This window comes from Corvus brachyrhynchos, unplaced genomic scaffold (assembly GCF_000691975.1).
Source record: "Corvus brachyrhynchos isolate BGI_N302 unplaced genomic scaffold, ASM69197v1 scaffold126, whole genome shotgun sequence".
In the NCBI taxonomy this organism is placed as follows: domain Eukaryota; kingdom Metazoa; phylum Chordata; class Aves; order Passeriformes; family Corvidae; genus Corvus; species Corvus brachyrhynchos.
In genome coordinates this window covers 10,746,408-10,759,817 of record NW_008239283.1, presented here as the reverse complement: position 1 = coordinate 10,759,817, position 13,410 = coordinate 10,746,408, and the positions used below count along the sequence as shown (strand labels likewise).

Here is a 13,410-nt window from a genome sequence, read left to right as displayed (position 1 = left end):
AGCAAGTCACAAATTAGAGTAAATCTTGGAAAGGACTGCATACAAGTCAAATTCCTAATGACTCATCTTCAAAAAAATTGTAAATGTCTAATTAACCAGGATATTGAAGCTACTCAATCTTAGAAAATTATTCTCTTCTCAAAAGAAAAAAAACAGTACAACAAAGGCAATAATGTAAAAATTGTAACTGATGCATTTAATCAGGGAACTCTTTCAATCTACCACCTCATTTTTTGTTTTATTTTAGTAATTGCAACAGAATGGATTCCTGTAAAAGCGGCAACATCTAAGATATTATCCTGCTTTGTATGAATAGCTGATAGTGCACACACCTACAGCTTTTTTGTTAAAATGTCATATACAGCTAAATGCACATACAGAAGTCAGTAGAATGATCTGGAGGTATTATTCAAGATCAAACTTCCAGTGTTCCATTTACAATAGGAAATTGTGAACTAAATAAATAGTCGCCAGAATTTAGGAATCTTTTGAGAATTTGATATCTCATTGTCAGGGCTGAGCATTCATTATTTGATTTCAAGATGGAGGAACTAGCATTTAGATGATACAAGGAAATAAATAAAAATAAGTTAAATTCCTTTAAATGAAGGGGAAGAGAGAGAACTTACATTCATCAGCTCTACATACTTTTCAATATTCAGAGTCTATTAGGAATTATAAATCCTTTTCTTCCATTCAAACCATTCTGGCTTCTCATCCTGTTTACTGGAACGTTTAACTTCAGTGAGCACACAGCACTCAGTTCAGTTCATCATTGCTTAACTGTGTTATTGCTTTTCTAAATGTTATGCTAAGAATTAAATCCTCTGGACTGAACTGAAACATGTTTATATTGTAAAACACAACCTCAATAGTCCTAATGAAATTCTGTAGCCATTTACTTTTCAAACTACAAAGGCAGGTATTTAAATGTTAAATAAACAAAGCATCAGACACAGAAAATGTGACCTGAAAAAGGAAGATAATTTCCCCAAAGATTCTTAGAAATAGCTCTTGAAGTGCTTTTTCACTTGTTCTTCCATCAAAACTGACCAATAACCTTAAAAAACTATTCAGCCATTTCTAGAAGACATCCATCTGATACAAATCCTTTACTGACCTGAAAAATACCAGTGCTTGTCTGTTTTCAGAAAAGTCTTTTCTATTACCCTGCTGATTTCACACACTTGATTCTACCAGAATTTCAATATTTGAGAGACTCAGCTTTTAATTTATCTGAAATGATATCACAATGCCCAAGTAGCTTGATATTGCCAGATCTGGGGTCTTTGACAACTGCTTTAGCCAGAAAAAAACAATAAGGAACAAAGCTGGGGAAATGCAGCCATTGCTGAGTCTCTTGCTATCAGGAGGGGGAATGTTGAAAGCAGTACTTAGTGCAGAAGGGAAAGTCCAAACTCATGAAGGAGGTGGTCCTATTTCTTTCCTATTTGCACCTCAACATGTTCCATCAGAAACCACCACTTTTCCATGGCTCTGGCAGAGGAAAAATAGACATGACTTCTTATTCTGAATTCTCATAGAATCTCTTTTTAATTAAACTTTTCCTTCCCCCAGGGAAGCTTAACATATATCAACAAAGAAAAAAAAAAAAGGGAGATTTCTGACAGGCAGATTCACTGTAAGCCTGGTTCATTTGTGTAACTGAGGACCGCTTCACTTTGTTCTGATCTTCTTGGTCACTTCAGTGAATGAAGTGAGGCAATATTTATTCATAACACACTAAGTACAAGCATAAGATTTATTTGCTAGTACATGTAAGAATACTACAGGAAGCAGTTTTTAATCATTCTGACAAAAGTATCATGGAGTGGGATAATCCCATGGCTGCATTTGGCTTCAAACACACTGGTAGTAGCCTCAGACTCCTTGGTACTGTGCTTCATGCAGGAATAGCCTCAATGAAATATATGGACTTAATTATTAACACAATGCTTTGGAGTATCATGAATGACTCCTGCCTTCTTTCCTATGTTCATGAAACAACCTCAAAAGTAGGTTACAGGCACAGAAAGGAGGAGGGCTTTTCCATCACCGTTATCTCCTAGTTGAAGATAATACAGATACATGGATTGTGGATATCTAAGAACTACTAAACTCTTACCTTCAATACCAGCTTAGTGAGTTTCCCATTTCTTAGTTCAGGACTATTCCAAAAAAATTCTCATTCCTTGAGAGTTGAAGGTTTCGTTTGCTAGTCCCAGATTACAAAGGTCTGGATGTTCTCATCAAACTAGCTATTAGAGACTGCCACCAGTCAGTGACATACAAATTTGCCAAAGAAGCAGAAAATACATTTGCATTCATATGGAGCCTTCAGAGCAGATCCTTTGCTGTTATCACTGGCATAAAGAGATCCCCCCACTAGGATAAAGACCTTGTGCTTCACACTTACTAACACAGAAAACCCATTCCTGTCCTGAAGGAGTCTAAATCAATTACCCTTCTCTGTGCATCTTGTGGAAGAGAAGAACAGGCACTTCCAGCTGTGAACTGTTTTTCTCCCTGCCTGAACACTGAAATAAATGCCTGTCTTCAAATTTACAAAGCTTAGCTTGAACACGACTTTATAGATTTTCTCTGAATTTCCTCTAAGCTAAGATTATATTTTCCCTTAATGTAAGAAATAAAAGGGATAGCCCTTCTCTTGTGCAGGCCTTCTGACTATCTTAGGACTGTACTTTATAGTTATATTTAATCAATATTATTCTTTAATTTAATATGAATGCATCATTTTCATCACACAATTTTAGTTTAGTACCCAGGCAAGCAACTTGGTGCAAACTTAAGACACTCTTGCAGGGAGATGCACGTTAGTTCTACCCACATGCCAGGTAGAAATGACTGGAAGGACACACTGCTCAAAAAAGATGTTTTGTTTTCCTGGTTGTCAGCCAACCAGCCCATAGCTCTCACACTGAAGACTTCATAATTGCAGATTTACACAAAGACCCTGTAAAAGTTGCTGCATACTGACCTCACTAGAGAAGGCCAGCACAATCACAACAGTTTGGAGGCTCCATTATTCATGGATGCAGTTGGTACTTTTAAAAGAAGCATTATTGTTTATATTAAGCTATTGCCTAGCATAGGAACCACTTCCTCCAACTCCTGTTGGCAGGTGAAAGTCTGTATACACATGGACATTTAGCCCTAATGAGATAGAACAGGTAAACTCAAACTCAAAACAATTAAGCACATCACCTAATGATGCCTGGGAAAGCTTTCAAAAAGTCAAGCATCAAACCCAGACCTTTCATATTTGAAGAAGGTGCCTCTTCCCTAACACCCACACTTTCATCCTAACAGTTAGGGGTTTATGTTAATTTTCACATGCTACATTTTCCAGTGCAGCAGAAAAACAGATAATTGCACTTGTAATTGTGGTGTACCCTGGTAAAGTCTGTCAGGTGTTAGAATACTGACCCCACTGCCTGTGCTAATTAGATGAAATTGAAAAAAAGCCCAGGCTCTATAAATCAGATGCTGCTAAGGTTAGGATGGGTGGAAGATGGAGAGGGTAGGAGGAAAATCTGTTCTCTTGTAGTTCTGACTCACTGTCTGCTTGCTATCAGAGAAAGGTTTTCAAATCAGGACTTCCTTATTTAATTCACAGAAGCCATTAATGCCTGGACCCAATGGCACAACTGGTGATGTTTGGATCAAGGCTGTCACGGCAAGTGAAGTAACACATATTTGCAGAGAAATGGGATGAGTCATGGCAGCTGACACCACCTCCTTACACAAGCTTAAGTGGAAAATGACTTGTGTTTGGCGAGCAGGTCTTTTCTCTATCTCTTCTGCTGAGGTCTGAAGGAGGCAACTTCCTTCATACCGGTTGGCCTTGTCTGACCATCCACAGCTCCTAAGCAAAAGCACAGATGAAAAGTACATCTCCACTGCTTGTCTGAAAAACAATCTGGGCTTTTGCAAACAGTTGGTTATGAATGTGGGTGTGTAAAGGAGTTTGTAATCCCAACTCCTAATGAAGCAGTAAAGAGACTGCTTTGACTCATGTGCTGTCTCACTGGAGGAGGCCCCAGGAAACAGTATATGCTACCAAGTGGAGGTTTCAAAAGGAAAATAGTTCATAATTTGCAAAATAAAAAAAATTCTTATTTTATAGTTAAAATGTTTAATGTTAGTAATTTAGCAAGCACATGTACCTAATGTTACTAACAAAAAGCTAGCTATGTGTTTTCTAGGAAAAATTTCTCATCTGTGGACCCAGCAGCACCAGCAATGTGAGCTCGTAATTGCCTGGAAGAAATACCCTTGGACTACCAGCTTTTCTGAACACCTAAAATGTTTTCTGTAATGATTGTAAAATGCTGTTACCACAGTGTAATCCTATGTATTACAGTGGAGTGTATTCAACTCAACAGAACAGGAGGGTTCAGAAAACAGAACAACCGTTGATAAAAAACACAAAGAAGTGAGCAAAAGGATGGGCAACTTTAACTAGTTGTATTGTCAGTAAGTCGGATACAGGGGTGGCACAGAGTATGACAGTAGAGCAGGTCAACTCACTCTCAGATGATGTGCTCAAAAGAACAGCAACCACCAGGAAAAAGGACAGTTCTTCCCACTCCTGACACATACAAACACAACTTGTATTGCATACACTGACAGGCAGATTTTAAGGAAAATAATTTTGCAGAAGAACAATAACAAGGATTGCATGCTGAATTAACAGGCTTCTGAAGAAAAGATGATCTGAAATTCAAGTACAAGTCATTCCCTTCATTTTCATGAAATTTAGACCAGATTCTAGATGAACTGAGCCTGCACAAGAATTCAGTGAATAACTGTCTAAGAATAATGAGAATTAATATTACATATAAGATGAGCTCTGTACTTAAGAAGCAGAGTTGGGAAAAGGGAATTTGATAATCCATAAATATTTGAATGCTGCAAGCTACATCTGATTGAAATTCATCAAATTTTCATTTTCTTTTCCAAACAAACAGTCTCTGTGAAAAATGCCAGAGCTGTTTAATCTTCCTCAGGGTTGCTGAAGAAGATTCTTCCTCTAAAATTAAAATGCAAACTATTTTTCTACAAAATTAAAAAATAATAAAACAACACAAACCAACCCCTCTGAACTTTTGGGGGCGGTTAGGAAGCAATCCAGTGGCACTGTTCTTTCTGTGTAAGGCTTCTGCCTTCTTTGTGATGCTCTGTTTAGTGTTGACATAGGAGGTGCACCAAGGGTTAGGCAGCCTAGGGGTAAAGTGCCCACCTAGAATCCAATACACCCAAGTTCATACTCTGTTTTTTCAGAGGCTTCCTATGTAGCTTTACACAACACCTGAGCTCCTCTGGAGCACCAGTCCCTGTAGGGGCACTGATGCTCCCCTTCCCACTGACATGTCCATCCAGCAGGAGATGGGCAGATGGCCACCAGGATTATCTGAATACACAGCATCCTGCATGTTCCAGAGCATGTGCTCTGCCTAGGAGTGGCTCACTGTAGGCATTTTCACAGGCATGTAGAGACCATGAGACTTTACAGTCACTAAAAAGCCTCCATCATTTTCACTGAGGTCATTCCTACAGGATTATTTAGATTTCAGATTATTTATAGGATTACGTAGGTGCACTGCAAGTTCTCCCAAGGCCAGGTTTAGAGTACCATATCCTGTGAACAGAAGCTTCCTCTCCACTGTTTGCCATTTCTGTTGGGTTTAGCTTACCCTCTGCACTGTGGAAAATGAGCATTCCTTAGCTCTTTATTCTGGGGGGCAGGCGTTTATCAAAATCTATTAAATATTTAGACCTTTATATAGCACATAATGCTGCTAACTTGTTTGACTTAAATTATGCCCCACTGGCAAATCAAATTAGAGAAGATTTGAGAAAATCTACCTTTTAAAACAAAAGCTGATTTTCTCCGTGTTCAGCCATTTGTGGGATTAACTTTTTTAATGGGTTTTTACATGCACAGTGTTTTTGTTTTCATGGATACTAGAAGAGGATGAATTATTCATCAGGGGAAAAAACATCTACAACATGCATTTTCATAGCTTATTTGGTCCCTTTTGTCCTATTCATAAATCAATCCTGATTACTACAAATGAACGTGCTCCCACTAACGGTTCACTGATGACTCACTTGGACCATTAATTTAGACCTCTTCACTGAGTGCCTTAGGAAGCTGCCACTAGCAATAGGAAACTGGAAGAACATTCTTTGTGACCTTCTCTCCTTACCTGCCACCCTGGACTCCATCTCCTGCTCCATTCCTTATGTATAATTTTATAGACACAACACATATTGTCCAGTTAGAACGTGCCATTTCCCCTCCTACTCCAGCGACAAATTTGCATGAAGGGAAGGAAGAAAATTATATATTAATGCTCAGCAGGTTGCTTTTACGACCTAGGAGGATGACGGAGAGCAACAGCTCAGTATCTACATCTTAAGTGGGGGCAATTGATGCCCAAACATAAAGACATCACTGAACTATTATGGGAATGACTACAGATGTGTCACTGGTGCCATAGATCACAAAGCATTTGTTTCTGTTCCTGAAGTGCTGACGAGCTGTCATCAGTGAAGAACCATTGTCATCCAGGAACAATGCTTCACCATTTAGAGCAGTAAATGGAACAAGCCAATTCTTATCCAGGCAGTACAGCATTTATCAACTCCTTATTGTCCAGCTGGGAACAAAGAAAGGATTCTACCCATTTGAAAATTATTACTATTATTTACTACTATATTGGCAACACAGTGCACTGAATAGTTTTAGAAGAAAATTTATGCCCCAGAATTCCTAAGGGTCAACACTCAATCTTTCTCAATACACACAATAAAAGAGAGAAGGAAAACACATTTGTTTCCTTCCCAGTCCAACTGCTGCAGTGCCATGGTGGTTAGCGTTGAACACCATTCTGTTTCACGTGCTGGGGCTCTGTGCTGAACCCTAATTACCAATGTCAAAAGGGAAACGTTCCTCACAATGATACCAGTTATTCTGTGCAGCTTCCACTGCTGTGGTTGTTGCTGAGTATCTTTTGAGTATTTCCAAGTACCAAGCTGAACAGAATGCCATGTGTCCCACTGCAACTCACTGCTCTTTATGCCATAAAGATATCACAGATCCCAGGCAATTAACAGTTTGGAAAAGAGTACATTAACACCAGCTACTAAAAGCCTTTTATAGTCTTGAATGGTATTCACTGAGCAATTACAAAGTTAGCTTTTTCTTGTTACTGCTCTTACGAGTTCATGTAACAGTGATGCTCATTAAAAATACCCCTTAACCTCAAATTCGGAGTTGTATTGTCCAGCATGGAAACAGTGGTGGCATTTTATAAGTTAATCACTGGTGTAACATGTCTGATGTTGACTATGAAGGAGAGAGTCACAAAGACTCTTCCCAGCAAACCCCCAGGACCTACATCCAGCTCACTGATAAGCCAGTCTTATGGTCAGGAATCTGGGCTTCCCTGTCCCAATACAAGCACACCAGCACAATCCTGGAGCTGAAACAACCTCCAGATCGTGAATCACAGCAATGCTGGATGCTACTTTAAATTTAGTTACTTAGATAATCTCCATTCATGACAGGATTGTTGAGCTCCTGTTATCCAGAGTCTGTTTCAATCAGACTCAAACTGAGGGAAAAATCTTCTCGTTCATTAAAAACTGTCTCCTACTTGCAACACACCAGCACACAGGGGTCTGATTCCAAGCCTGACTCCCCTCTGGTCTGGCATGTGCAAAATGAGGAAAAAGAGTGGGCTGCCACTGATACAGAAGAGACTAAGGGCCTAGCTCTGCCTTTGTGATGTGATTCATTTTTTGACATTTCTTTCTAACACTAAAGCCTTCTTCTCAACCAGGAAAAAGTCTCCAAATTCATATACAATATCTGAAAAAGAGTAGAACAAGCATCTCTCTTCCAAAATTATTTCCACAGACAACTTCTGCCATAGAAGAAAAATTATTACAGATGTCCACGAACTGATCACATTCTGCAGTCCTGGCTGCACCACACTTGTGGTAATTGGGTTATTCAAGGACTATACAGGTTGAGATCTCTGGGGCTGCACCAGAGAATGCAAGGTTGGAGACTGGTGAGGTCCTGACTATAACAGAGAAGCACTGGGTAAAATAAAACCTGCCATTACCACTTTGAGCTTAGTACCTTATTTTCAGTTTAAGTACTACAACTGTGAATTAAGAAAAAAAAATCAACTCTGCAGGCTTTTAATTCACAGGTTACAAAATACAATATAGTAATTGAATGGACTCTAATACCCATTCAGTATTGTAGATAGGCAGGGTCATGCAGACTTCCACTGCTTTACTCTGAACCTGCACTGATAATCTCTGAGCACAGAGTTCTGTAGGAGATGGACCAAGTTATCCAAGTTCCAGCATATGTTTGTAAGAATGCATAGAAAGAGTTAGTATCATGCAAAGGAAAAACACAGCCAGAAAAATGGGATTCCTCCCCTGGAATACAGATTGAGCAAGATCCTTCATGACATTTACAAATGGCTTCATGCTCTCTCTTTTACTAAGCTACTTTCCTTTATTTTTGGAGAAAATACCAGCTAAAATATTAAATATTTTCTTCATGTATCTAAATATATCTGTGTAGAAGGCCAATTAGATCACCATAAACACATGAACTACCTATTTTTTTTAACTGCTTAACAGAGCAGATAATTAGAAGATAAATAAATCTCTGTTTTAGCATCTTTTTTTTATCCCCTCTAAATTCTATGCTGAATTGTTTTCATCATTTAAAACATCAGTTACACTCATCTAGTGAACAAATGGCATTTCTAGCCCAAGACAACCTGCATAAGGCAATTAAAAAAAAAAAAAAAAAAATCAGTGACAACATTAATACAAGGAAATTAACAATCAATTATACTAGCCCAGCACAGAGTACAAACAAAAAAAACACCACCCCCCCACTTCTTTTTCCCTAACTCTACAGACATGACAATATATCTGCTGATGCTTCCTGCCTTAGCAAGTGATGCCTTCAAAGTCTCCAAGAATTGCCTGTGATTCTAAACCTTTATTATACCATGATCATATTCTCTTCCCCTTTCTCTTGGTTTGAGTAGAGGAAGCTTAGTTAAAAGCAAAAAGAAAGCAATTCGTGTCTCTTAAAGGCTCTACTGACAGCAGAAGGAAAATGTTCGTGCAGATCTACCAGTTCTTTTCTCTTTTGCATAGACCCAGAAGAGATGAGTCTTGCAAGAACCACATCCTACAGAGATGATGCTTGCATCAGTAAGGCCACAGCAGACTGAAAAAGTGGATGCTACAGGACCAGAATATCATTCCCCTAATCCTGAGGGTGGAAAAACACAGCAGAGTTCTTCATTACAAAAAAAACAAAAACAAAAAAAGGCACAGCAGGTTGCCTGGTGCCCTGTATAGAGAGCCCTGGAACACTAGGTAGAATTCTGGAAGCTGGCAGGCAACAGGAAAGGAGTTACACAGACAGAAAGCCTGACATGTGTGAGCTGGCAGATACACCTTCAGTCCTTTGTTTCTCCCATTCTCGTGTCTCTTTCAGAGGAAGGGATAGGTAAGACTGTAATTCAAGTTTGCCAATAGAGCTGAAGGTGCCACATCTATAGAAAATCCATTTTGGGGGCTAAAAATAAGTAAATGCTACCTCACACTCCCACTGCCTTCAGATTCTTATTCATTTCAGTATTCAGATATCCAAACTCCACTTGCTTCAAATAGCAGCAGAGAAAGGAGAAGGAGGGGAAGAGAAAATGAGGAGTAGTGTATGGATTTAGAAACTACTACATATAGCAAATATGAATATGAATCAACAACAGAGAATGGGACACAACCATGCCATATGGGATCAACTCAGTGGACCCCTAAGGCTTTATTTTAGATACTCAGATTCTCACATTGATTGTACATTTATTTCTTGTTTATATACACTCTCAGTTTCCCATTGGTAAAAGAATGATTACAGTGCTTAAAAAAACTTCACCAGTCCTGCACGGACTGGAGCGCTGACAGAAGCCTGTACATGCCACGTGCAGGGGGAGCTTCACAAGTATGTTGTTCTACCCAGAGTCACCATATTTTCCACTTGAAGTCTACACTTTGTTCAAGTGTACCAGGCACATTTGAAAACAATTCATTCTTGCTGTTAATTTATAAGGAAAAATCTGCTACATTTGCATGACATTAAGAGGGGAAAAAAAATTAAAAAAAAAAAAAAAGAAAAGGAAAATATCCAAGCAGATAATGCATTGGATGCCGAGATAATAACCCTGGATGGATTCCTGTGGCTGGTAATGCCATCTGCCTGGTGGATGCCGAATCCAAAGATCACTGTAGTCCATGGAAAGACCATCTTGAGACTGATTCACAGCCAAGGAGTGCTGATTGAGTCAAAGGGATTGAAAGCTAGATAGTGACAGACATGCAAGGGAGGCAGCGATCAGCTGTGGGTCATTCACAGCTTTTCTCTCAGGAAATCTCATTGTTTTGTACCATTTCTCCAGTGATACATCTGAAGGCATGAAAAAGCTAACATTTGTGTTTTCCCCCTCCCCCATATGAAACTAAGAGGAGGAAAGCATTGAATATTATTCTATTGTTAAGAATATTTAAGTACCGGAGCCAGAGGAAAAAGCCAGAGATCCTCCTTACTCAGCCTGCAAGCACATGACCCACAAACCTACGATCAATATTCTACCTATTTCAGCAGAGCTTTTCAAAACTTAGCATTTCTGACCACACGGATAGAAGGCTCACTGTTTAAGAGACCTCTTGCCTTTGCCACAGTTGACTCAACAGGTCTCATTTGTGCTGTTACACAAATCCCAAATACATCCTCCTGATCTTGATGGCCTCAAATATCCAGAGTCAGATTTTTCTCCTGTAAGTTTTCACATACACTTGTCTGACTCCTGTGCAATTATCATCACTGCAGAGGAAGGAAGGCTAAAATCAGAGTGAACACTGGTTGCCTAAAATAAATATACAAATTACATATATAAAATTTCCTTGTCCAAAAAAAAAAAAAATACATGCTTTGTTCAGTATTTTTTTTTTCAAAATAAATAAAAAACCAGACACACATTGCCTATTTTTAACTGAACAGAATTATTAGAGACGTCCTGTAAGGCCACATGGAAACCTATTGCAGAGTAACAGCCCATACATTTGCCATATATTTCTGCAAGAACTTTTGTAGAAGATCTCATTCTACTACTCATTGAATTTCTGCAGCTTTGACTGACACTTATGACTGGGTTTAAGTGAAAGGTTTGAAAGTCCCCTGATCAGCTAATAAGCGCTGATGAAGAGGGATAATAAATGTTAGTGATAATGTAGGTGGCAGAGGTGGCTGCATTCTGGAAGAGAAACATGTAATAATTTGAGAATAACTTTCACAATGGAAGTCAGAAGGTGCCACTTGACCAGGAGGTGTTTTAATCTGCTACATCTTTCTGGCCATGTGTGAAAAGTCAGTCAAGACAGACACAAGTGGGGGGGAGGGGAGGGGGGAGGCATAAGGTTCATAAGGTGTAAAATAGCAATAGGGGGCATTTTTAAGATCCACCCGGTTTAGTGTTGTGTAAGATCACTAATGGCTCCTGCAATTCTTTTCTGCAGCTGCAGACTAGCCCTGAACTGATTTAGCAAAGTGCTAAAGAAAAACATGAGTTCATGTCTCCTTTCATTTTTTTACTACTGCTCCCTCCTTCCATCTTTAAAATGTAAAAGAGAGGAGGAAAAAAAGAGGCTCAACAACAACTCTAGACTCAAAGCTACTAGTGTTTTCAGATCACAGAATATGCTGCTAAAGGGCAGCTAATTTGTTATATAGCAGGCAAGGCTTTGCGTCTCCTTGTCTATCTGATAAATGTGGAAGTTTCAGTTCTCCCAGATATCATATGCAACACATTTCCAGTGTTACGTACATGGCTATTTATTCATTTTCTAGTAATTAGTATCCTGGGGAGAAATCCTATTGCCACTCTATTTACCTAATTTAATAAAATATTGCAAAACGCAAAGTGGGAGGAATTTCTTATGTTTTATTAGCATTTGGCAATTCTGATCTTTCTAATGATGTCTACTGACCCCTAGCCTGTAGCTGTGTTTCAAAGCAGTTTCTTCACCAATTCTTTCTTTAATTAAAAACTATTACCAAAAAGAAAATTAGAATCAAATATCTCAGTGGCAGAGAAGATTTTTACTTACTCAGGACTTTTATTTTACAGTAAATTAAATAATGAGAAAAGAATTTATTTTAAGAGTTTTATAATTTAGAAGCAAGGAGAAAAAACAAGTTAGATTAAAGACATAGCAGATATTAGGAAAAAAATTAAATGACCTGCATTCTCCTCCCCCCCCCAAGCACAGTCCTTTTCAACTGTAAATACTGTCCCCAGTTTTGTTCTTGTTCACAAAATCTGTCAGAAGACCTGTTGAAGTCATTGTGAACATACCAGTTCTGGTATCTGAACGCAACTCCTTTGGCCAAAGTATTCAAATCAAGGAAGGTGCAGAACCAATCCATTCCCATTTGCACTTGGGCTTTCAAATAGAAGCTTCTGACAGTCGCCTGCACTGAAGCTCCTCATATATGGAATTCAGTTATTTCTTTTGGAAAGCTTACTGGGTACCTGGAAGCTCAATAACCCTTCAAAGCAATAGTACTTTCATACAGCTACTTGAATATATTTCTGGATACTGCTTCAATATTTTAGCCCGCGTATAAGCTTTCTTGGCCCAAAAGTGAGGAAGAGCACACAGCCTCCCTGAGCTCCAACATAAGGAGATGATTTATTTAAGAAGGTGATGAATTTTCATACTGGGTGCAATTATTGAGGTCCGTGCGAGCACACATAGATCTTCACATGCGAATCTAACAAGGTTTCTAGGGAACTTGCAGCTATTACAGATTCACAGGCTCCCTCACTCAGCTCCTGGGAAAGCAGTTACAGCTGATTCCATGCTAATTCATTGCTCAATGAATAAGTAAAATCTGTACAGTATAATAAAACCATTGATCATCATGCTTTAAGATTGACTCCTAAATATTTAGGAAGCAGCGCCTATTCAATGGAAATGTTTATTGGCACTGTGAAATTAAACTGTCACCCGTGAATTAGTAAAACTCATTAACGCGGAGTTTCTTTTTAAGTGTTAGGAATTAACTTTATGGCCGCATCCGTAATGGCAAGCCTCAGCCTTAAATCGCCTGCCATTTAGTATTCGCGAACGTTATTAAAACATATTAACCGTGATTTAATTGACTGAAAATTACAGAAGACAGAGGGGGGAAATGCATATACAGGAGAAGAGAAAAAAGAGGCGAGAGGCCGGGGCGGGCAGCGCTGTTGGGAGGGGGAGGACGGACGGACGGACGGA

General features: G+C 38.9%; 1 protein-coding gene across 1 annotated transcript in view; it reads right to left on the bottom strand.

The window, feature by feature from the left end:
* Positions 1 to 13,410, bottom strand: part of CNTNAP5 (contactin associated protein like 5) — a 272,802-nt gene that overhangs the window by 258,436 nt on the left and 956 nt on the right. The window lies entirely within an intron of this gene.